Genomic DNA, 27,105 nt, shown 5'->3' on the forward strand with positions numbered 1-27,105 from the left:
GCTACTATAGAAACGTCAACTTAGTGATGACACACTTCCAAACCAGTTCAGTGTAGTCTTACTTTAGTTAGGGAGAGGAAGCAAACACTTCCAGATATTAATTGCAGTGCATGCTGAAGTTACATAATTCTCCACATTGTTGCCTTCACGAAGGAATGACATTTTCCATGCAGAGAAAAGATAATGCCAATGGTGGACACAGACAGAAGCGGGCCATTGTGCAAGAATAATATACAGTATGGGCTATTTGCAGTTCAATAGCTCATCATAATGCACAACACCTGATTTGGAGGTGGCAGGGGCCTCCATTAGCCTTTGAGCCCCTGTACAGGTTTCACCAATGGAATGTCTGCCCATGGATAAGGCTTAACAAGTGTTCTCTTGCATACTTATCTCTTTATGAGCCTTCAGCTAGAATCAGTGCCATATGACTACCACGTCACAAACTTTGTTTCACTAGCACCAGCAATAGGGACTGGTAGTGGCAAAACTGTGATTAACTCAATACGATTGTCATAAGAGGTAACTTCAGCACAGAAAAATATGAAGGCCTCATGCTTTTGCAAAGGAGAGTATATTTATTACGATCCGGCATTAGTGAAAACAGATGAATTCCAACGTTTCAACCAAAGGACATCTGTATGACGAACGTGCCAGATATATGATGATCTGTGGCCTCATGGAAGATGCCACATTATCTGGACTGTTGCTTTCTATGTCTATTCTTTAAATAGAAAGTGAAGTGAACTGTACTCTAGCCACCCTGAGAGGCCCTAAAGTCATACGCAAAAAGAAAATGTATCCTGCGATGTGAACTATATCTACTGTGCCTTTAGTAGGGACTCTAACCTGTTGTTTCCTGGTGCAGAACTTTCCTTCAGTTAAGAAGTGTTATGTTTGCAAGTTCACATGTGTCAGGTTGCTTACAATTACACTGAAATCATGGACATTTGAACACTTGCACCCAGACATCACCTCTATCAGAGTGCTCCCCCAGGGGATCACATAGACTGTCTGCATGGGTTCAACCTCATTTATTGAGAATTATTGAGAATTATTGTGGACACAATGGAAGTGTTTAGGGGTCCAGGAACCAACTTCAGCTACCGTGAGCCTACCCTCTGCTTCTACTGGCCCATCACAATAATGTTTACCTATCAGTGAAGCATTTTTATTCTGGGAATTGGTAGGGTTCTTAGCCCCTATGACATAATTTTTTTTTTTTAAAGTAAAAATAATTTTGAACAAAAAATGTGGTTTTATAATTCATGCAGTAAATTATTACAATTACAGTGAATTACATGATACTACTTTGAATGCTATTATGGTTTATATATATATATATATATATATATATATATATATATATATATATATACAGTGCTGTGCAAATTAATTGAGACAAAGCAAAATAACATATTTTTGAATATTTAATCATAAAATGTTATAATGCACTGTTACATACTAATTTTAGTAAGAAATATGTCCTCCTTTAGCAGATATGAGATTTTCAATGCGTTTTGGCATTGATTCTACAAAGTTTTTGCATAAATTCTTCAATTCTTCATCATGGACCCACACTTGTATGGCACTGTTTATCATGCGTTCTTTGGTTGTACAGTCCGTTTTGCCAAGACATCTCTTCACAATGCTCCACAAATTTTCTATAGGATTTAAGTCTGGTGAATTGCCAGGCCAGTCCAGCACTTTTACTTTATTTTCTTCAAGGAATTTCTTCACACACTTGGAAATGTGGCATAGAGCCAAATCTTGTTGGAATTAGTGTTGAGCCACCCCCGTAGTGTTCGGGTTCGGTTCGGTTCGTCGAACACCGGGATGTTCGAGGAACTGTTCGTCGAACTGTTCGTCGAACACCTTAGAACACCGTCGAACACCGTTAAAACCAATGGCAGGCAAACAAAAACACATAGGAACACATAGAAAACACCTTCAAAGGTGTCCAAAAGCTGACAAACTGCTCAGAAGACGCTTTCTTTAAAAAAGCCGGCCGGCAATTCAGCAGCGGCATACACCGGTACCCGACAATTTAGACAAGAAGGAATAGAGCATCACACATAGATTAGATAGATAGAAACATGTCAGTCACATATATATGAAGTACAGTGACAGTGTTGCTTACTGTACTTGTCATTTAGTGTAAAGGATTTATTAAAAAATATAATAGTGTTTTCGTGCACCGTCTCTTTAAAAAAGCCGGCCGGCAATTCAGCAGCGGTACCCAACAATTTATAACAGACAGAATAGAGCTTCACACATAGATTAGATAGATAGAAACATGTCAGTCACATATATATGAAGTACAGTGACAGTGTTGGTTACTGCACTTGTCATTTAGTGTAAAGGATTTATTAAAAAAAATAATAGTGTTTTCATGCACCGTCTCTTTAAAAAAGCCGGCCGGCAATTCAGCATCTGTACCCGACAATTTATAACAGACAGAATAGAGCTTCACACATAGATTAGATAGATAGAAACATGTCAGTCACATATATAATAAGTACAGTGACAGTGTTGGTTACTGTACTTGTCATTTAGTATTAAAATAAAGGATTTATTATTAAAAAAAATTGGCGTGGGGTTCCCCGTTATTTTAGTCTCTAGCGGAGGTTAAGCAGACAGCTGGGGCAGATGTTTGAAGCCTGGGAAGGGGGTAATACCCACGGAGCTTCCCAGGCTACTAATATCAGCCCCCAGCTGAATACCTAGCCTTTACTAGCTATTAAAATGGAGGACCCCCCCAAAAAAAATGACGTGGGGTCCCCCCTAATTTAATAGCTAGCAAAGGCTAGGCAGACAGCTGGGGGCTGATATTAATAGCCCAGGAAGGGAGCCATGAATATTGGCCCCCTCCCAGGCTATAAACACCAGCCGTCAGCCGCCCCAGAAATGGCGCATCCATAGGATGCGCCAATTCTGGCACTTAGCCTCGCTCTTCCACGCTGCCCTGGTGCGGTGGAGGGGGTAATAGGGTTGGGGTTGATGTCAGCTTATAATGCCAGCTGACATCAAGCCCAGGTTAGTAATGGAGAGGCGTCTATAAGACACCCCCATTACTAACCCCATAGTCAAAGTTAAAAAAAACACAAACACCCAGAATAAAGTCCTTTAATTGAAATAAAGACACATTCCTTTATTGTTCTAAATTAAACCATACTTACCGTCACGCCCATTCCAGCTGAAGCCAACGATCTCCTGCAATAAAAGAAAAATAATAAAGCAACCTCATCCTTACCTTTCCATGGTTCCCAGGACAGCTTCAGCTCTGCTACATCGAGATGACAGGCTGGACCGCAGCAGAATGCTGCCATCCAGCCTGTCATCCCGCAGACACTGAGAAGCGCAGGCATGCTTGCACTCCTCAGTGTCTGACTGTGACGGCATCCAGATGAGCCGACAATGAACTCGGCTCACCTCATGTACGTCACTGACAGTGTGGGAAAATTCTCCTGCACTCAGCGCTTCAGCGTGAGAATTCTCCCACGCTGTCAGTGACGTGTATGAGGTGAGCCGAGTTCATTGGACATGACCTCGGCTCATCTGGATGCCGTCACAGCCAGACACTGAGTAGCGCAAGCAAGCCTGCGCTTCTCAGTGTCTGCGGGATGACAGACTGGATGGCAGCGTTCTGCTGCGGTCCAGCCTGTCATCTCGATGTAGCAGAGCTGAAGCTGTCGTGGGAGCCATGGAAAGGTAAGGATGATGTTGCTTTATTATTTTACTTTTATTGCAGGAGATCATTGGCTTCAGCTGGAATGGGCGTGGCGGTAAGTATGGTTTAATTTAGAACAATAAAGAATTGTGTGTTTATTTCAATTAAAGGACTTTTTTCTGGGTGTTTGTGTTTTTTTAAAATACTTTACTAGAAATTCATGGTGGTCATGTCTAATATTGGCGTGACCCCATGAATTTCGGGCTTAGGGCCAGCTAATAATGCCAAGCTGGCCTTAACCCCTTTATTACCCAGTGAGCCACCGCACCAGGGCCCTGGATGAGTTGGGTACAGCGCCAGAAGATGGCGCTTCTATGAACGCGCCATTTTCCGGGGCGGCTGCGGACTGCAATTTGCAGCGGGTGGGGCCCAGAAAGCTTGGGCCTCCCTGCGCTGCAGATTCCAGCCCCCAGCTGCCTAGTTGTACCTGGCTGGACACAAAAATAGGGCGAAGCCCCACGTATTTTTTTTTTAAATTCATGAAATTCATGGAATAATTAAGAAAAAAAGGGCTTCCCTATATTGTTGTGTCCGGCTAGGTACAAATAGGCAGCTGGTGGTTGGGAGCAGCCCGTTCCTGCCTGCTGTACCTGACTGGACACAAATATAGGGCGAAGCCACACATCAATTTTTTTTTCATTATTTCATGAATTTCCTGAAATAATTTAAAAAAAATTGATGTGGGGCTTCGCCCTATATTTGTGTCCAGTCAGGTACAGCAGGCAGGAACGGGCTGCCCTCAACCACCAGCTGCCTATTTGTACCTGGCCAGACACAACAATATAGGGAAGCCCTTTTTTAAAAAAATTATTTCATGAAATAATTAAAAAAAAAATTGACGTGGGGCTTCGCACTATATTTGTGTCCAGCCAGGTACAGCAGGCAGGGACGGGCTGCCCCCAACCACCAGCTGCCTATTTGTACCTGGTTGGACACAACAATATAGGGAAGCCCTTTTTTTCTTAATTATTCCATGAATTTCATGAAATAATTTAAAAAAAAAAATGCGTGGGGCTTCGCCCTATTTTTGTGCCCAGCCAGGTACAACTAGGCAGCTGGGAGCTGGAATCCGCAGCGCAGGGAGGCCCAAGCTTTCTGGGCCCCACCCGCTGCAAATTGCAGTCCGCAGCCGCCCCAGAAAATGGTGCGTTCATAGAAGCGCCATCTTCTGGCGCTGTACCCAACTCATCCAGGGCCCTGGTGCGGTGGCTCACTGGGTAATAAAGGGGTTAAGGCCAGCTTGGCATTATCAGCTGGCCCTAAGCCCGAAATTCATTGGGTCACGCCAATATTAGACATGACCACCGTGAATTTCTAGTAAAGTATTTAAAAAAACACAACACCCAGAATAAAGTCCTTTAATTGAAATAAACACACAATTCTTTATTGTTCTAAATTAAACCATACTTACCATCACGCCCATTCCAGCTGAAGCCAATGTCTTCTGCAATAAAAGTAAAATAATTAAGCAACCTCATCCTTACCTTTCCATGGTTCCCACGACAGCTTCAGCTCTGCTACATCGAGATGACAGGCTGGACCGCAGCAGAACGCTGCCATCCAGCCTGTCATCCCGCGGACACTCAGAAGCGCAGGCATGCTTGCGCTCCTCAGTGTCTCGCTGTGACGGCATAAAGATGAGACGAGTTCATGTTCAATGAACTCGGCTCACCTCATGCACGTCACTGACAGCGTGGGAGAATTCTCCTGCACTCAGCGCTTCAGCGTGAAAATTCTCCCACGCTGTCAGTGACGTACATGAGGTCAGCTGAGTTCATTGGACATGAATGAGCTCACCTCATGCACGTCACTGAAAGCGTGGGAAAATTCTCACGCTGAAGCGCTGAGTGCAGGAGAATTTTCCCACGCTGTCAGTGACGTGCATGAGGTGAGCTCATTCATGTCCAATGATCTCAGCTCACCTCATGCACGTCACTGACAGCGTGGGAAAATTCTCCTGCACTCAGCGCTACAGCGTGAGAATTCTCCCACGCTGTCAGTGACGTGCATGAGGTGAGCTCATTCATGTTCAATGAACTCAGCTGACCTCATGCACGTCACTGACAGCGTGGGAGAATTCTCACGCTGAAGTGCTGAGTGCAGGAGAATTCTCCCACGCTGTCAGTGACGTGCATGAGGTGCGCCGAGTTCATTGGACATGAACTCGTCTCATCTTTATGCCGTCACAGCCAGACACTGCAGAGCGCAAGCATGCCTGCGCTTCTCAGTGTCTGCGGGATGACAGGCTGGATGGCAGCGTTCTGCTGCGGTCCAGCCTGTTATCTCGATGTAGCAGAGCTGAAGCTGTCGTGGGAACCATGGAAAGGTAAGGATGAGGTTGCTTTATTATTTTTCTTTTATTGCAGGAGATCGTTGGCTTCAGCTGGAATGGGCGTGACTGTAAGTATGGTTTAATTTAGAACAATAAAGAATTGTGTCTTTATTTCAATTAAAGGACTTTATTCTGGGTGTTTGTGTTTTCTTTTAACTTTGACTATGGGGTTAGTAATGGGGGTGTCTTATAGACGCCTCTCCATTACTAACCTGGGCTTGATGTCAGCTGGCATTATAAGCTGACATCAACCCCAACCCTATTACCCCCTGCCACCGCACCAGGGCAGCGTGGAAGAGCGAGGCTAAGTGCCAGAATTGGCGCATCCTATGGATGCGCCATTTCTGGGGCGGCTGACGGCTGGTGTTTCTAGCCTGGGAGGGGGCCAATATTCATGGCTCCCTTCCTGGGCTATTAATATCAGCCCCCAGCTGTCTGCCTAGCCTTTGCTAGCTATTAAATTAGGGGGGACCCCACGTCATTTTTTTGGGGGGGTCCTCCATTTTAATAGCTAGTAAAGGCTAGGTATTCAGCTGGGGGCTGATATTAGTAGCCTGGGAAGCTCCGTGGGTATTACCCCCTTCCCAGGCTTCAAACATCTGCCCCAGCTGTCTGCTTAACCTCCGCTAGAGACTAAAATTACGGGGAACCCCACGCCAATTTTTTTTAATAATAAATCCTTTATTTTAATACTAAATGACAAGTACAGTAACCAACACTGTCACTGTACTTATTATATATGTGACTGACATGTTTCTATCTATCTAATCTATGTGTGAAGCTCTATTCTGTCTGTTATAAATTGTCGGGTACCGCTGCTGAATTGCCGGCCGGCATTTTTAAAGAGACGGTGCATGAAAACACTATTATTTTTTTTGATAAATCCTTTACACTAAATGACAAGTACAGTAAGCAACACTGTCACTGTACTTCTTATATGTGTGACTGAAATGTTTATATCTATCTAATCTATGTGTGATGCTCTATTCTTTCGGTTCTAAATTGTCGGGTACGGGTGTATACCGCTGCTGAATTGCCGGCTTTTCATGTTTCACTGTGAGCACTGTTCCCATCGATTTGGGCAACCACTGTAATGCCACAACCACCATGGCTGTGGCATTACAGTGAGTGGCAGGCAATCCCTGCATGATTGGTGCTCTAAATAGCACCAGACATGCAGGACACGCTTTTGGTGCACGAACAGTTATCGAACATAACCTCGAACAGCCGAATTTTTTGCAAATCGTTCGGGTTCGTCGAACAACTCGAACACCACCCAAAACAGCTCGAATTTGAGATTTGCGATCAGTTCTAGTCGAACACCGCTCATCTCTAGTTGGAATGTCCCTTCAAATTTATGCATGAATGGCACAATAAAACGTTTTAAAACGACTATGTATTTGGATGAATTCATCAAACCACATTTTTTTACTCACGGTTGTACACTCACACCTGTTCAAAGCAGTTAAAACTGGTTTGAATCACTGACTGGTAACCAACTTACAATTTTACTTAAAAAATGCTTTGTCCCAATTAATTTGCACAGCACTGTATATATATATATAAACAGTTGTGATCAAAATTTACATACCCCGGCAAAATTGTTGCTTTCTTGACCTTGTTTCAGAGAATATGAATGATGATAAAAATACTTTTTTCTCCACTCATGGTTATTGGTTGGCTGGAGCCATTTATTGTCAAACTATGGTGTGACGTCTAAATAACTCAAAACGCAGCAATTAATGATTAAACCGCTGGCAACAAAAGTGAGTACACCCCAAACTGAAAATGGTCAAATTGTGCCCAAACAGCCATTTTCCCTCCCTGGTGTCATGTGACTCATTAGTGTTACAAGGTCTCAGCTGTGAATGGGGAGCAGGCATGTTAAATTTGGCGATATCGCTCTCACACTTCTCATACTGGTCACTGGAAGTTCAACATGGCTCCTCATGGCAAAGAACTCTCTGATCTTAAAAAAATAATTGTTGCTCTACATAAAGATGGCCTAGACTATAAGAATATTGCCAACACTCTGAAACGGAGCTGCAGCAGGGTGGCCAAGACCTTACAGCAATTTAACAAGACAGGTTCCACTCAGAACTGGACTCGCCATGGTTGTCAAAAGAAGTTGAGCGCATGTGCTCAGCTTCATATCCAGAGGTTGTCTTTTCACAATAGATGTATGAGTGCTGCCAGTATTGCTGCAGAGGTTAAATTGGTGGGAGATCAGCCTGCCAGTGCTCAGATCATATGCTGCACACTGCATCAAATTGGCCTGCATGGCTGTCATCCCAGAAGGAAACCTCTTCTAAAGATGATGTACAAGGAAGCCTGCAAACACTTTGCTCAAAACAAGCAGACTAAGGACATGGATTACTGGAACCATGTCCTGTGGTCTTATGAGACCACGATAAACTTATTTGGTTCAGATGGTGTCAAGTGTGTGTGGTGGCAACCAGGGGAGGAGTACAAAAACAAGTGTGTATTGTCTACAGTCAAACATGGTGGTGGGAGTGTCATGATTTGGGGCTGTGTGGCGCCCCTGAGGGTTCAGTCACCACAGAGGTACTGCATTTCACCCAGAGGTGTGGTATCTCACTCTCAGGTAAGGATGGAGTACAGCTCAGGACCCTAACACCAGCATTCACTACACCACATTTCAGAGGGCAGGGCGAGATTATTCCTACTGGAGAGCACAGTCCCTGATCCCTGGCTGGAGTGGGGGGAACCACAGTAAGGGGGAACCATGTAGTGGGTGTGGGTGAAGGACGTAGATCAGGGGAGCACTTGAAAGGAAGCTGTATAAAATAGGAAACCATCTTAGAAACACAAGTCAGTCAGAGGAGAAGGAAAAAAGAGAGGAGAGGGAGCAGGAAGGCTCCAGGAACAGAAGGGATCCCAGGGGTACGGGCAGTGCTGGAGGCCACCCGTATGCCAGAATATACCGGGAGGTGGAGGGGTCAGGCCATCAGAAGGGAACCGGGTCCCTCAACTAGCAAAAGACTGTACGTTTTAACTAGAAACCAGAGGCAGCAGTATTTCATGTCCTGTAGCCACAATTCCACGCCAGTCTCACCGAGAAGGTAGCCATATAGGACCCAGGGAACAGAACACTAGAGATGAGCGTTGTTCTACTCGAACTGTTCGCCAATCTCAAATTCGAGCTGTTTTGGGCGGTGTTCGAGCCGTTCGGCGAACACGAACAATTTGAGAAAAATTCGGCTGTTCGAGGTTATGTTCGATAACTGTTCGTGCACCAAAATCATAACTGGATTTTTTCTCAGTAATGATGAAAATTAATGTTAATACGCAGTTTGAGTGTACAGCGGGGTGGGGGGAGGGGCAGGGGATGGATCTCTGCAGGAACAATGAAGATCTCCATTTTTTTTTCTCTTTCCCGCATTTGCAGTGGGGAGGTGCAATCTGTCAGCCTATCAGCAGCGCACACACGGAGCGAAGTGCTTTTTTTCACACAAGCAAGGGCATGTGTCATTGGCACTGTATGTCACATGTCCTTGCCCTATAAGACCAAGCCATTTTCACCGTCGCCACCATTTTCTCACTGCTGCAGCTGCGTGTTAGACGGCACCGCTGTTGCTGTGTGCGCTATACCTTGTTAATTTCAAGCCAATTTTCGCACAAATCTACAGATAGCTTGGGAGTAGGGAATAGTTGTGATTGCAGTCCTTTTAAGGACTAGGTTACAGCATTTCCTACAACTTTTATCAGGCAGGTCTGTGCTCTTAAATAGATAGATTGTGGGAGTAAAGACTAATTGTAATTGGAGTCCTTTTCAGGACTAGGTTACATCAGTTCCTATCAGTTTTTGCCAGGCAGGTCTGTGCCAGTGCTGTGCAAGTTTTTTTCACAGCATTTGGCTGAATCTAGCAAAGCTAATCCTTTTTGGCCTATTGCAAAGTGTGTTAGTCAGTGGAGTAGCCTATCTGTGTTGCAAGATATACCACCTGTGTATAGAATACCAATTTTTTTACTGCACCTAGTGAAGTAAAATCTTTTGGGCATAGCATCATTCTATTAGTCCATCTATACTGACCTCCATCAGGTTGCAAAATGAATATAATTTTTTTCTGCATCTAGCTCTGAAAAAATATTGGGCTTCTAGCTGTGTGTGGGACTTGTTCTATTAATCCATCTATACAGACCTCCATCAGGTTGCAAACTGAATATATTTTTTTCTGCATCTTCCTCTGAAAAAATATTGGGCTTCTAGCGGTGTGTGGGACTTGTTCTATTAATCCATCTATACAGACCTCCATCAGGTTGCAAACTGAATATATTTTTTTCTGCATCTACCTCTGAAAAAATATTGGGCTTCTAGCTGTGTGTGGGACTTGTTCTATTAATCCATCTATACAGACCTCCATCAGGTTGCAAACTGAATATATTTTTTTCTGCATCTACCTCTGAAAAAATATTGGGCTTCTAGCTGTGTGTGGGACTTGTTCTATTAATCCATCTATACAGACCTCCATCAGGTTGCAAACTGAATATATTTTTTTCTGCATCTACCTCTGAAAAAATATTGGGCTTCTAGCTGTTTGTGGGACTTGTTGTATTAGTCCATCTATACTGACCTCCATCAGGTTGCAAACTGAATATATTTTTTTCTGCATCTACCTCTGAAAAAATATTGGGCTTCTAGCTGTGTGTGGGACTTGTTCTATTAATCCATCTATACAGACCTCCATCAGGTTGCAAATTGAATATAATTTTTTCTGCATCTAACCGAGCCAATAGTTTTGGCCTAATACCACAGTTTGGCCACTCAGCTCTGCTCGGTTCCCATCCATTGTTTTTTTGTGCAAACAACTCCAGAGTTGTGAATTAGTTAACCACCAAAATGAGTGGAAAAAGGCCTGCTGCTGGTGGAAAGGGGAATAGGCGTGTTGGGAAGGGGAAAAAAGGTTGTGTCCGTGGGGTAGGTGTTAAAGCAACAGTAACATCTGCAGAAGAAAGACCATCTTCCAGCCAAACTAAAATGTCTACTTCTTTTAGCGGACAATGTGATAAGATCCCTTTCTTACGGCCACGCCAATCGCTACAAATTCCAGATGAGGCACAAAAACAGCAGGTGCTTCAACGGATATCAAGTGCTCCTTTAAGTGGGATCTCCTCCACATCAACTTCAACATCACAAATACTCCAGTCCTCAAAGGTGTCACCCCAATCGCACTTGCTTCCTCACAGCTCCCAAATCTCCAGCTGCCCGTCTGAGTATGAGGTAGAACAGATGGTTGAGTCTGCAGAGCTGTTTACTCATACTATAGCCTGGGAATCAGAGGTCGACTCCAGCGCTTCTGTGAATCCAGACGAGGAAATGATCTGCACTGATGCCCAGAATCTTTATGAGTCGGATCCAGGACCAGACGTAGAAGGTTCTGACCATAATGTAGACCCTCATTCCCAAACTGTAACTCCTGTTGGTGGAGACAATGAGGAAGACGATGATAAGACTCAAATACCTGATTGGAGCGACAACTTTAGTTTTTTGTCAGGGCAGGAACAGGTTGGCTCTGAGGACAACGGGTGTGATAACGCACAGGGTGATGATGATGAGGTTGCAGATCCCACTTACTGTCAACCCACAGTCAGCCAAGAGATGAGGTCAGCAGAGGAGGTGGAGGAAGATGCTAGTGACGACGAGGTCAGGTTGCGCCTTCCTGGACAGAGACGTAGTACTGGAAGCACGTCAACAACTGCATCCTCAAACACAACTCTGCCTCTCACCACAAGTCGTGGTGGCTCTTCAGGTCGCATGGGTGCTAAGCCTTGCATAGTCTGGGCATTTTTTCAGATCGATAAAGATGACCCAACTCGTGTTATCTGTAACATTTGTCAGCAAAAGCTAAGTAGAGGCCAAAAAATACATAGTTTGAGTACTTCATGCATGAACCGGCACATGGACATGAAGCATAAGTTGCAGTGGGAAGCTCAGTGTGCTACAATGCGGCCTAGCCGGCCGGGCCAACCACCGTCTGCCATATCTTGTGCATCCGCGGCCTCTTCATCCTCTGTGACTGGGGGGACAGCAGTCACACCTGTTTTGGGGCGCAGACCTGCCACCTCTTTACCCGCAACAGCCAGCGTGATTGGCAGGTCATCATTTTCTTTGGAGGTGGTAACACCAGCTGGTGTTGAGCGCTGTCCGACATCGATAGCACCACCTTTGGATCAAGGCAACCTAACATGTCCGCCTGCATCTTCCTCACAGACCGGCAGTTTGCCGGGGACACCCTTATAAACCCCGTCTAAGCACAATAGCCAGCCCTCGGTCCCTCAGATGTGGACAAGTAAAAGACCATTTCCTCCTAGCCATGAGAAAGCTAAGAGGTTGAATTTCACCATCTGCAAGCTCTTGGCTACAGAAATGCTGCCTTTCCGCCTGGTGGACACAGAGGATTTTCGAAACCTTATGTCCGTCGCAGTGCCCCAGTACCAGATGCCCAGTCGGCACTGCTTCTCAAAGAAAGGTGTGCCTGCGCTCCACCAGCATGTCGCACACAACATCACCGCTTCTTTGAGAAACTCTGTGTGTGACAGGGTGCATTTCACCACAGACACTTGGACGAGTAGGCATGGACAGGGGCGTTACATGTCGCTGACTGGGCACTGGGTAACTATGGTGACAGCAGGACAAGGGGCTGCTGTCCAAGTCTTGCCGTCCCCACGAGTTGTGCGTCAATCCTCTTTATGTCAAAGTTCCTCCACTGCTTCTGCCTCCTCAACCTCCTCTCGGTCTTCCACCTGCACCCAAAGCCTGTCTGGTCATGACACAAGCTTTCTAACTGCACAGAAGGGATCCTGCACACCTCCTTACTATGCTGGCAGTAGGGCTCAACGTCATCAGGCGGTTTTTACATTGAAATGTCTGGGAAATGTGAGTCACACAGCTGAGGAGTTGTGGTCAGCTCTGGAGAACCAATTTCATGAATGGTTGTCTCCACTGGACCTGAAACCAGGGAAGGCCGTGTGCGACAATGCTGCAAACCTGGGTGCGGCCCTTCGCCGGGGCAATGTCACACACGTGCCTTGTATGGCTCACGTGTTGAACCTGGTTGTCCAGCAATTTTTAGCCCACTATCCCAGACTAGATGGCCTTCTGCAGAGGGCACGGTCGCTGTGTGCTCACTTCCGCCGTTCGCATCCCGCAGCTCAGCGACTTACATCTCTACAGAAGTCGTTGGGCCTGCCACTTCACCGGCTAAAATGCGATGTGCCTACCCGGTGGAATTCAACTCTGCACATGTTGCAGCGACTGTGGCAGCACCGACAAGCCCTCGTGCAATACGTTCTGACGTATAGCCTGGGCCAACTAGATTCAGAGGTGGGGCAAATCACGCTGGAGGAGTGGTCTCAGATCAGGGACCTATGCACCCTTCTGCACAGTTTTGAAATGGCGACGAAGATGTTTAGTGCTGACGATGCCATTATCAGCATGACTATTCCGGTGATTTACATGCTGGAGCACATGTTAAACAGAATTCGGAGTCAGGTGGTGGCACAAGAGGAGGTGGAGGAAGTAGAGGAGGAGGAGTTGTATGCGGAAGGGCTAACATCTGCAAGGTCCAGACGGTCGGCAGCACCAAGGCGGCAGGCATGTGAGGGTGGGGGAGATGGTTTTACCAGGGCGCATGGTAGCAGCCAAACTAGTGAGGAAGGTGCAGGAGCCCAGGAAGAAGTGGAGGACGAACTGATGGAAGACTCATCAGATGAGGGAGACCTTGATCACATTTCTGTTGTGCGAGGTTGGGGGGAGAGGACAGAGGAAGGAAGCATGATTGTTACCTCGCCACCAACACAACAGGGACTTGGTGCTCCTGGATGCGCAACACACATGAGTGCCTTCTTGCTGCACTACCTGCAACATGACCCTCGAATTGTGAGAATTAGAAATAATCCTGACTACTGGGTTGCCACACTGTTAGATCCCCGGTACAAAAGTAAATTTGCAGAAATTATTCCTGCCATAGAAAGGGATGCACGCATGCAGGAGTATCAGCAGAGACTGTTGCAGAATCTTACATGTGCTTTTCCACAAAATACCAGTGGTGCACGTAGTGAATCTCACAGTTCCAACTTGCCAACCGTGGGACCGTCAAGTGTTCAGCACTCAAACCGTAACAGAACCACAGTATCTGCTGGTAACATCAATTTTGCGGAATCATTTCACCACTTTTTTAGCCCATCCTTTGCAAGGCCACAGGAGACAAGAAGTCTGACACATAGTCAACGCCTAGAGACGATGGTACAGGAGTATCTCCAAGTAAACATTGAAGCCACGACTGTGTCACTGGACCCTTGCTCTTTTTGGGCTTCCAATCTGGATAAATGGCCGGAGCTAGCCACTTACGCCTTGGAGATCTTGTCATGCCCCGCAGCCAGCGTTCTGTCTGAACGTGTGTTCAGCGCTGCTGGTGGTGTGCTGACAGATAAGCGCACGCGGCTCTCCACTGATAATGTAGACAGACTCACGTTCATAAAGATGAACAAATCATGGATCCGAAACGACTTTTCTACCCCTGTGTCATCCTGGGGAGAGTAAAAGCTTGATGATAGGTTAAAATCACCCTACCAACCGTTTTAAGCTTTCAAATTACTAATCATGTTTATCTGTATCTTGGCTGGAAAATAATTTGGGCTTTGTAGCAGTGTGCAGCACTGATCCTATTAGGCCATCTATACTAAAGCTTCACCAGATTTAAAATTAATAATAATTTTTAGCTGCATCTAGCCCAGAAAATAATTTTGGGGCTCCGAGATGCGCAAGACACATAAGTGCCTTCTTGCTGCACTACCTGCAGCATGACCCTCATATTGTCAGAATTCGAAGTAATCATGACTACTGGGTTGCCACACTCTTAGATCCCCCAAACTTTTCGATCAACCTTTTTATTTTAATAAAGACCAAAAAAATGGTCATTTTTGAAATTATAAGCATTAGCAGGTTGTTAGAAACTGAAATCAAACAGTTTTCAACTCAAAACTTTATTCTAGGTGATGTTACATTTTCACATAGGACCCCTTGTTCGAAAGGAGCTTCTGAACTCTCTCGTCCATTGAATTTGTCAGGTTTTGGATGGTTTCTGCTTCAATTGTATTGCATGAGGACAGAATACCGTCCCAGAGCTGTTGCTTAGATGTGAACTGCCTCCCGCCATCATAGACACTCCTTTTAATGATGCTCCAAAGGTTCTGAATGGGGTACAGGTCAGGGGAGCATGGGGGTCACACCATAAGTTTGTCCCCTTTTATGCCCATATCAGCCAGAGATGCAGATGTTTTATGTGCAGCATGAGATGGTGCATTATCATGCAGAAAAATGATCTTGCTGTGAAATACACGGTTCTTCTTCTTGAACCATGGCAGGAAGTGCTGTTTGAGAAAATCCACATACATTATGGAGTTCATCTTTAGCGCCTTCAGGGATCCTAAAGGGGCCGACAATCTCTCTCCCCATGATTACAGCCCAAAACATTACTCCACCTCCTCCTTGTTGGCGCTGTAGCCGTGTTTGCGTGGGGTGTCCATCAACCAGCCATCCTCCACTCCATCCATCTGGACCATCGAGCGCTGCACGGCACTCATCCGTGAACAAAACAGTTTTGAAATCAGTCTTCATGTAATGTTTGGCCCACTGGAGCCGTTTCTGCTTGTGTGAAGTGGATAGAGGAGGTCGACAGGATGGCGTATGCACAGCTGCAAACCTCTGAAGGACCCTGCATCTTGTTGTTCGGGGGACGTTGGAGGCACAAGCAGCTTCAAAAACTTGTCTGCTGCTATGACAAGGCTTTTTTGCCGCTGCTCTTTCAACCTGACGTAATTGCCTGTAGGAAAGAGTCCTCAATTTGCCCTTATCAGCACGCACACGTGTGTACTGTGAATCAGCTACATACTTCTTGATTGCCAAGACACTTCATCCTGATCATCGCACAATGTTGATTGTAGTCATGCCTTGACCTAAACACTCCACAATTTGTTGCTTCTCAGCAGCCGACACATCCTTTTTCTTTCCCATTTTGGCAGAAAATGTAGGCTGCTTAATAATGTGAGACAGCCTTCTTAAGTAGTCTTGCCTTTCATTGGACACACCTGCCAAACTAATTAGCACAGGTGTCTGCAATTGCTTACAGTGATATAAAGAGCCCTGACACACATCACCATCAATGAGTTTAACTGACAAACAAACAAATTCTTCCCTTATCACTCCTAAACACTTTTTGCATAATAATTTGGAACGCAGTGTACATGTGCTTTTCCACAAAACACCAGTGGTTCACGTAGTGAATCTTACAGTTCTAACTTGCCAACCGTGGTCTGTATGGAGTTGTTCAATAAAGGGCCCAAAATTAAGATAACATAGATGGGAGAGGTCTCTATGAATAGGAATTCCTAAGTATTTGATACCCTGTGAGGGCCAGGCAAAGGGAAAGTTGGACTGGATGGAATCCTATATGGATTTGGGGAGGGAGACATCGAGGGCCTCAGACTTCGCTGCATTGATTTTAAAATTTGACCATGTAACAAAGTGATCTATTTCAGCCATAACAGCATGGATGGATATATGTGATTGAGTGATATATACTAGGACATCATCAGCAAATAGAGAGCACTTGTACTCGGTGCCTCCCACCTCAATCCACCTAATATTGGGGTTATGGCGAATTGATGAGAGCAGGTGCTCCGTCACTAGGATGTATAAGAGAGGGGACAGAGGACATCCCTGCCTTGTCCCATTGGTGATTGTGAAAGGTGATGAAAATGTTCTGATGCACCCCCTGGGCCTTGGGACACCCGGAGCCGGACCCTTTTTGGTGGATGCTGGTGGTTGTAGTCTTCGTGGTGGCGACCCGGTTCCGTGGCTCAGGGTGGTCAAACCAGTGGCGGAACTATTTATGTGGTTTTGATGTTTAAATGTCCAACTACGCCACCCGTGGATTGCGGTCAGAGTGAACCGCGGCTGCAGGGCAGACCGCTGAGGCTGGTGTTGTGGGTGCAGCAGAGCGTAGCATAACTCCCCACGGGAGGAGTATAGCCTCAGGGCATTGCATGCGGAGGATGGGGGTGATGGTGCAGGGCAGCAGCAGTAACGACACGGAGTCAGTGATGCAGTCCAGGGCCTTTACTCACAGTTCTTATTATCCAGACCACGTCTGCAGGTAACGGCTGCCCACGTCGTACTGTGCTCACCAGGTGAGGGGCTCAGACAACTCCCAGATAACTTTGGAGCGCTTCACAGGACCCCCTTTGTGTGTCCTTTGTCTGGCCTTTCTTACCAACCCTTCTGTCCGGCTGCCTCGGGCCTCCTCTTGGTAAACTTGGCGCCAGTTTCCCTGACCCTATGTGGTGCCTTCCTAGCGGGTGAAGCGAGGGGCTGCGCCACATAAAATGTCACAGCCTCCGGTTTCTAGCTGAGGGTCATTTCCTGCCTCCACTAGTTTCGGGGACCGGTCTCCCCCTTTGGCCTGACCCCTCCACGCAGGTGGATTCGGGCGTGCGGTGGCGACTCGCCCGTCCGCACCCCTGGGATCCCTTCATTCCTTGTTCCTGGAGCCTTCTCCGCTCCTCTTCCTTCCTTCTCCCTCTTCCAGGCCTGGGCCTCTGTTACTAGGCCCGCCTCCGGAGCAGAGCTCATGCAGAGCCCCTGCTCCCTGCCACTTCTGCTCAGACTTCTCTGCACTGAACTAAGATGGTGCCCACCTTTTATACTCCCTTCTCAATGCACCCAGGAACTGCTTCCTCCCTGCTCCTGCACTACAGGGTTCCCCTTCCTCAGTGTTCCCTCCCCCCACTCCAGCCAGGGACAGGGACTGTCGTGCCCATCTCAGAGGCATATTGGTCGCCCTGCCCCACGGCAATGTGGTGTAATGCATGCAGGTGTCGGGTCCTGATCCACACTCCATCCTTACCTGAGAGTGAGATATCACACCTCTGGGTGAGGTGCAATACCTCTGTAGCAACCGAGCCCTCAGGGTGCTACAGTTCCATTTATCTTCAGCCTAGGTGACGTATTGTGATACAGGGCCGTGATTTTGGCTATAAAAGGGTCCCCTAGACCCCTACCCCAAGCTTTTTAAGAGAATCATATATGGCGTGACAGGAGACTCTATGGAATGCTTTCTCAGCATCCAACGAGAGTATCTAATTACAAATTTTTAACTGCATCTAGCCCAGGAAATACTTTGTGCCTAGTAGCAGTGTCTGCTAGTCAGCGGATTATCCCGGCTGTTAAGCAAGCTACACCACCTGTAGTTTAGGCACTTAATTTTTTCAAAGGAAATGCTTCGGGACTATGGGATACTCAGTGAAGAGCATCAGGAGGCACCCCAAGGCATAGGGGCTGGGACTGGCAGTAGGATGCCTTGCGGTGGACAGCCGAGCTCGATCCTTATAAAAGCTTTTTAACTGCAGCAGCTTTAGTGGACGCTACTGGAGCTGGAATTACGCGGCTGCTGGCATGAGACTTGCCCTCCAATAGATCCTTGTAAATGTATTTAAAGTGTATTCATTCAAATTAGAGAGACAATTTAAATTAAAAAGCTTAGAGCTGCCTCCACCACAGGGGGCTCGCTCGACCCACCAGCGGACAGGCACCAGTATTGGGAGAGGGGGGCTGGCCGTCAGGGTTCACCGCGGCTCTGGCACAAACCCGGCGACACGGAGGTGGCACGGGCAGGAGCGGACTGGCCGTGTCGGCTTCTCACTTTTTGGATTTTAGAAGGGCATGACATGCCTATATCTGTGTCTCCCCCTCCTTTTACTCCTCCACCTCTTTTATTTTCGCATGACTATATGTACTTGTCACTTTTCCATGTGTTAGTTATGTCTTCTGAGCAGTTTGTCAGCTTTTGGACACCTTTGAAGGTGTTTTCTATGTGTTTCTATGTGTTTTTGTTTGCCTGCCATTGGTTTTAACGGTGTTCGAAGGTGTTCGACGAACAGTTCGACGAACAGTTCGGCGAACACACGGGTGTTCGACGAACCGAACCGAACTCGAACACTACGGGGGTGGCTCAACACTACAGAACACACGTTGCCCGCCAAGGCCCGCGGGTACTGGATTGGAGTCACTAGGTGTGAGGTGCAGAGAAGAGGCCAGAGAAAGGACACAGAATGGGGTCCTGATAAGTACTCCGGAGCTATCTGGGGGTGGACTGAGCCCCTCACTGAGTAAGCACAGAACGACATGAGCAGTTACATTGAGCTCTGTAATCTGGACTGCAATAACTGTGAGTAAAGACCCTGGGACTGCACTATCTTGTCTCTGTGTTCCTTGCTGCGCCATCCCTCACTGCACTACAATGCCCAGCACAGCCACCAACATCCACTCACTGCCCTGAAGCTAACTCTTCCTGTGGGGAGTAATAATACCCTTGCTGCAATACTACCAGCTTCAGAGGACTGTTCCGCAGCGGCGGCCGCGTTTAGCCGCATTCCACAGGTGGCGTAGTCCGACTCTTTAATAAAACCTATACACATAAATATCCTTGGATTCACCGCCCTGGGTCACGGACCGTGTCACTGCCACTGTGACTACAACCCCCAGCATCTACCGGCCCGGCACCGGGTACCCCACGGCCCAGGGGGCGCGTCAGCTGCATGAGTGCTACCGGCTGTAGGGAGATACAGTTAATTGAGGGAATCATGAATGCCAACATATACTGTGACATACTAAAGCAGAGCATGATCCTCTCCCTTCAGAAACTGTGCCACAGGGCAGTATTACAATATGATAATGACCCCAAACACACTTCCAAGATGACCACTGCCTTGCTAAAGAAACTGAGGGTAAAGGTGCTGGACTGGCTAAGCATGTCTCCAGACCTAAAGCCTATTGAGCATCTGTGGGGTATCCTCAAATGGAAGATGGAGGAGAGCAAGGCTTTCTTACAACCACCAGCTCCGTGATGTCGTTATGTAGGAGTGGTAGAGTATTCCAATGGCAACCTGTTAATATCTAGTGAACTCCATGCCCTAGAGAGTTAAGGCAGTGCTTGAAAATAATGGTGGCCACACAAAATAGTGACATTTTGGGTACAATTTGGCCATTTTCACTTAGGGGTTTACTCACTCTTGTTGCCAGCGGTTTAGACATTAATGGCTGTGTGTTGAGTTATTTAGCGGGCACACCAAATTTACACTGATATACAAGTTGTACACTGACTACTTTACACTACATCAAAGTGTCATATCTTCAGTGTTGTCCATGAAAAGATATAATAAAATATTCACAAAAATGTGAGGGGTGTACTCACTTTTGTGACATACTGTATATATTTAGCTGAAACACATTCACATAATCTATGTAGAATTTTATGCCACTTAATCTAAATGTACTCTCTTGGAATAAACAAATATATTAGTAGACAGAAGTGCAATTCACTGTACAGCACTGCGAGATATGTCAATGCCATGTACTGGAAATCTTGAGAAATAAATTCAGAGTGAATTGATTATTCATTGTGTTGCGCTGTCATTTTTTAATGCAATTTTCATACTTTGTAAGATACTCCCTATTCTCTGTCCCATTTCCAGAACTAGTAAATTATATCACACCTTGTTATAATAAAAAAGTCCATCTCGTGTTCTTAAAGTCCGACCAACTGTTAAATCACTAACATTACATCTCTCCCACAAGTTTGGATTTTATTGATTCACCCAACTGTGACTTTATCTTTCTCATTAATCAAGTCTTATTACTGCCTCCCTCAAACAATGAAGGCAGCCGGCTTCTTCTTACCCATGGCTAAGATCTCAGTCTGTTATTTGTGTTTTAAAATACTCATCCAATGTATTGTATGCTGTGTATGCACTGCATTTTTTTTCTCTTTTATTCCTTTCTTTACCTTAAGTCACCTTCCCATATGAGAAGCTATATCAGCACATTTATCTTACTGACAATAGGCTTATAAACGAAGTTTAACACCAAAAAAAAATTACTTTTTGCCTTTTCTTTTCAAAAACATTCGAAGTGATAAAAATCTAGAAATTCAACTATGAAGCGGCTTTTAGATCTAATGAATTTCCAATAGTAAAAAAGTATTTTAAGCTTTGCAGCTTGGCTTCAGTGTATTCACTAAAACATGCATCCATGATTGTGCTAAATTCACTGAAGAACAAGCCTTATTACACTAATACATAATCTTGTTTGCTTCCCAGTTATTTCTCCACAGCCAGCACATATATTTCTTATTAGGTACATCGCTCCATTGCTTTATCTAGTTTCCATAGATAGGTTTTTTTGTAAAATGTTTTGTTAAACGTTTTATCTATTTAGAAATCCATAGTTACAAACATTTATAATGCACAATTCCGCAATATGGATGCCTAAAAATGTCCCTCAAATGTCTACTTCTGACATGGATTTAAAAAGCCCAACCAAAGTGATTATTTTTTTTCTTCCAGGTATTTATTTGCATTGGCATTATCCAGCACCAAGTGGTGAAAACTCATTTCAAATTTTTAAATCTCATTTTTAAAATGTAAATTCTTCCTTATACGTGTCTTCTTTTTCCCAATATCAAATTCTTATATTAATGGTCTGTCCTAATCACCAATTCAAAAATGATGGAAATGAATATTAAATCTAAATTAGTTTAGCGCTATTATTTTCTTTTCATTAGTAAGTTTCATGCAAATATTTCTTAGGTCACAGCAACATAAAAATAAGTAGTCTTCAAAGTGGTTGCTCACTGACTTCTTCATGAGAGAGAAGATGTTGGCATCACGTTTTGTCCTTGGCCAGGTTACTGCAATTCACTACTTGCTAACCCAGCAACTCCTACTAACAACCAGGCTGATGTTGACTTTATAGAACATGGATTCTGTCCAATGGACTCACAAAACTTGGAGATGACCCTCACAGAGTGACCTAAATCAAGGATATGACAACTACACAGCATTCTTCCACTACATCTGACTTCAAGTAATCCTGCTAAACAGAGAATCAAACTATCTTAAACAGCAGATCAAGAATCTGGGGTAGGACTCAGCATTTCTGACTTCAGACAAAAACCTATATAAACATCTTATCAGAAGTTTCTGTTCTGAAAAACATGCTAAACACTGCACATCTCTATTAGATAAGTAAAAATACTGCAACATGTGTTCACGGTACTAGGGAGGGGGTCATCCACATTGAAAATATAATGGAAGAATATGTAGATGTGCATAATTCACTTATAGAGGCCCACAACACTCTTGATGATGAATTAGTTGCAATTAAAGAAAAACTCGTGCACATAGAAGATTGCTCGTGACACAGCAATGTGAAATTTAGGTGAACGTAAGAACTAATTCTTATATTTAGGAAGATCTAATCCAAGCACTTAGGTCTATTTCTACATACAGTAATCGATTGTATCATTGATAGAACACATAGGCTCCATAAAGAACAGGCATTCCTTCTATTTAAAAGATAGCCTTATTGTGACTTCCTACATGACATCCACTTTACTTGAACAGTATACACAAATTGCATTCTTTACGGATCTATCTAATGCAAATAATTAACAAAAAACAAAGATTCTGCTAGTCACATCTCTGCTGAGAGGAAAAAGAATCCCAGAAAAATTAGATTTTCCTATTAAACTGATCATAGACAAAAAATGAATTGCACATAAAGCATAAATTATTCCCACATAACTCTCACACTGACAAAAACATAATCTGGTGAATCTAATGAGGTTAGATCTATTATTTTTTATAGTGTAATAATGTATGTTTTAATGTATTAAGATTATAACTAGAGATAAGTAAACAAATTAAACGTTATACTTGTGTCAAAAAATGTATGCTAAACAAAAACCTGACCCTGGCAATAGACATTTTGAGAGAATAATGCACCCATACAATGACAAAAAATGTGAGAGCTGCTAGCAGTAGCATAACTTGTACAGACATGGACAGTTAACAGTATTTTGATAGATAGGACTGTCCCGATGGGTACACCTAGTCATGGTGGGATTACGTTTATGCTTTTCTGATCAAAAGAGTGTTAAAAAAGTACCATACATTATTTACATGTACTGTTAAAATTTACTTATATACTTGCTGTAGAGTATATGCTCATTTTGTTTTTTTCTTGGGTTTTGTCTGTGAAATGGCCACAGTGTGAACGTCCTCTACATTTTCATATAGACTGATGAGCAAAAGGGTAACAATGTTTTGAAATTTTGACTTTCAGGCTCCATAACTCACCATTTACTACGCTTTGAATGTGAGACCACCTTCATTTTATAGACAACAAACTTGACCAACTCATAAATTTGACTTGCAACTATTTTGCATATACAGTGGGTACGGAAAGTTCACCTTCCAACAAGACAATGACCCTAAGCACACAGCTAAAATAACAAAGGAGTGGCTTCAAAACAAAACTGTGACCATTCTTGACTGGCCCAGCCAGAGTCCTGACCTAAACCCAATTGAGCATCTCTGGAGAGACCTGAAAATGGTTGTCCACCAACGTTCACCATCCAACCTGACAGAACTGGAGAGGATCTGCAAGGAAGAATGGAAGAGGATCCCCAAATCCAGGTATGAAAAACTTGTTGCATCATTCCCAAGAAGACTCTTGGCTGTACTAGCTCAAAAGGGTGCTTCTACTCAATACTGAGCAAAGGGTCTGAATACTTATGACCATGTAATATTTCAGTTTTTCTTTTCTAATGAATTTGCAAAAATTGCTACATTTCTGTTTTTTTTTCAGTCAAGATGGGACGCAGAGTGTACTTTAATGAGAAAAAAAATTAACCTATTAGAATTTACCAAATGGCTGCAATGAAACAAAGAGTGAATAATTTAAATGGGTCTGAATACTTTCCGTACCCACTGTAATTAGTTCTGCAGATTCTTGTCACATCACTTCATTGTTACTGCTTTGCTCCTATTAATTTTAATTTTTTTTTTATTATTTTGATTGAATTTATATAAATCCATCTTTGTCTTTCAACACTGCCTGAATCCTTCTGGGCATGCTTTCAAACAGACTCAAACAAGTCTCAACTGAAATTGGATCCCAGGTCTCTTGTACACCTTCCGGAAGTTGGTGCATACGGGTTGACTCACTTAGGTATGTACAGTATACAGTTTTTTCTTCAACTCTAGCCCCAAGTATTCAATTGGGTTGTGGTCTGGGGACTGTGGAGGCCAATCCAGCACCTCTACTTCATTGTGATTGAACCATTTCTTCACCAATCTCGACATGTGCTTCGGGTCGTTGTCATGCTGGAACACTATGTTGTCCTTTTCATGCCCATAGTACTTGAGCGTACAAAGTAACTCTTCTTGAGGGATACTCATGTATAGCTCAGCACTGAGACTACCATCAGGTGTCACCTGATGAAGACTCATAGAAGTTGAAACACATTGTGTTTTTAAAAGTTTTTTTTATGGTAAAAGTGGTTTGAAAGTAAAATCTGTTTTTAAAACCAATAAATTTAATATGGATATATGGACTGTCTGATATCCACATTCAACGGAAGTGCTATTCCAAGTTCTTCTTTTTTTCCTTGTAAGCTAATATCTCTGCAACAGACATGGGAAATTAAGCATAAATGATGTTTTATTCAGCTTTGCAACCTCTACTCCATAATGTGGCCAGTTTAACATGCAAAGACTGGTGAAAGGTCCTTATTGCCTTTTTAGTGATTTATGAATGCTTATAAAGCATTCATCAGAATTAGAAATCTTATTAGCTCCGGCTAACAAACTACAGCCAGACTAAAAAGCCGAATGCATTTATAGCGAATAGGATTAAAGTCAGGAAACTCAAAGTCACAGTTGCTTCTCTGTCCATTCAAGGTAAATCACATAAGCTTTTAAACCCATAAACAATAGCAGACGCATTCAGCAACTGCTATTCTTCGCTGCACAATCTTCAACATATCACCTATCACTATTCAATATACTCAACAATTTCAAACTTACAACATATTTTAATAGGCTTAAACTCCCAAAAGCTAGCCTTTACTAACTAGATGAGCTGTATGCTCTTTTCTCAAACCTAGAGGTTATTAAATCCATACACTCTTTCAAAACTACAAATTCCCATGCACTGATGAGCATTTTAATGAAAAATATAAACTCTTTTCAAATATCCTTTCCCCTTACCTTTGTCAAATTTTCTATCTAGCTAAGTACAGAGACTCCAAGCAACCATAGTAACAATTTCCAAGAACCCATTGCAAGTCACAGCTATAGGCTCATCTCACGCCTTAACATGGACATAAAACTCTATGCTAAAACTATTGCCTCCAGACTATTATCAGGCTTTAGTAAACTAGATTAGGTAAGATTCATTAAATTAAGGCACACGCTACATGTAACGTGTTGCTTCATTAAAATAATAAGGTTGACAGAACTTTATAAAATGTTTTCTCTGCATCCTACGATAGAAGCAGAGAAAGCACTTGTTTAGACCTGAGGTGCTGAGAACCTGTAGCATTATTTGACAAATTTTCAAAGCTATAATCCTTTATAGTCTTTCATATTTATTTATGAATACTCATAAGCTTGTGTCCTAGCTAATTTAATACTTTCTAAGCCATTCCAAATAAGAAACAGCTCGAAACAAAGGTGTTTACAGTCTCCATTAATCTTTATCTTAATACTGGTACCCCTAGCAAAATCCATAAGACCAAACCTATCGATTAAGGGTAATAAAGTAGATGATTCTCTTTGCAGATAACATAATAATTTGAATTGAAGGTTCCTTATTATGCTCTAGGGTTTTCCAAAAGAAAAGTCAGCTCACCGCTTCCCTGTTCCATTGTCCATGCTGCCCGCCGTCTGGTCATCCACTGCTCCTTTTTTCACCATATCCTATCACACACATCTTTTTTTAGCCATTTCACTAACACCCAGGATTTCTGGTTCGACTGTGTTTTTGACATCACTATGCAGTGCCGTTGCTTAGGCAATGCGAGCAGTAATATCATACCGTCACAACGGCACATTGCTATGTGACGACGTAAGAGGCATTGTCAAGCCAGAAGCCATGACCGGGATTGAAAAAGAAAAAAAGAGGCGCAAAATGGTGGCCACAGTACGCTGTCATTTTGTTGAAAAATATCTGTATTCTGGAGAATATGAATTTTTGTAAAATGGAAGGAAAATTCAATTACACTCAAATAAATTAGTATTTTATAAATATAAGTTTGCAGTTTAATTTCCCATTTCAAGCCATCACTGCTGTCAATCCCTATTTCAGCATCTACTTACCTAAACAGTCAACTAAAACCTCAAAAAGGTATATGTACCAACTCTGCTGTACAAACTGCCAGTCATATACCCAGCTGTGCTCCTCTGGGATCAGCAGTGCTATGTATAGCAAAAATCACAATCTCCTATGGATGCCGACCACGGGCTGGGGCTCACAGGAGGATCATAATGACAGGCATGGGGGTGATCAACAAACCCTTGGCTGTCATGGCAACTCATCGGCTTCCCGCGATCATGTGAGGGGGCCCCGATGGGTAGAATTTATGACCCCAATGAATTTCCAAGCATTTAAAATAATTCCACTAGTTATTTTAAATTTTAGAAGTTTCACTTCACTTTTTGAAAATGTACTGTAAGTAGTTCCAAAGACTTTTCATGTAACTTGAGCTTGTCTAACTTTTTGATTTTTCTTCATGAGTGCATGCATCATCCATCATCTTCTAATTGCTTCATTACTCTGTATTTGACTTTGAATTGCTGATGCTCTATACCTTTACTCAATGGAAAATATTACTCATGTATTCTTTTTCTATCTAAACCTACATGTTTCTGTTACACAATGTTGAGACTTTAATTATTGCAAACATTGTTAAATAAATGAATCTAAATAATATGGCATCCAGTAACTCAGCATTTGTTTTAATGGCAGAACTACTTGAAAATTAAGTATGGACAATTAGCTTTTGTTGGAAACAATAACAGCTCTGTCATTAAAAAACAAGAAAATACTGGTTTTATGTTAGAACAATCATAGATGGAAGATATTTGCTGCAAAATTAATACATTTTAATGAGACCTGCAG

The 27,105-nt window shown here is 43.7% G+C and overlaps 1 protein-coding gene across 1 annotated transcript in view; it reads right to left on the minus strand.

Moving 5' to 3' along the window:
- The window catches only part of CNTNAP4 (contactin associated protein family member 4), a 636,367-nt gene that overhangs the window by 78,843 nt on the left and 530,419 nt on the right, over positions 1–27,105 (minus strand). The window lies entirely within an intron of this gene.

This window comes from Phyllobates terribilis, unplaced genomic scaffold (genome assembly GCF_046119375.1).
Source record: "Phyllobates terribilis strain yellow unplaced genomic scaffold, ASM4611937v1 Scaffold_1__5_contigs__length_1240528914, whole genome shotgun sequence".
In the NCBI taxonomy this organism is placed as follows: domain Eukaryota; kingdom Metazoa; phylum Chordata; class Amphibia; order Anura; family Dendrobatidae; genus Phyllobates; species Phyllobates terribilis.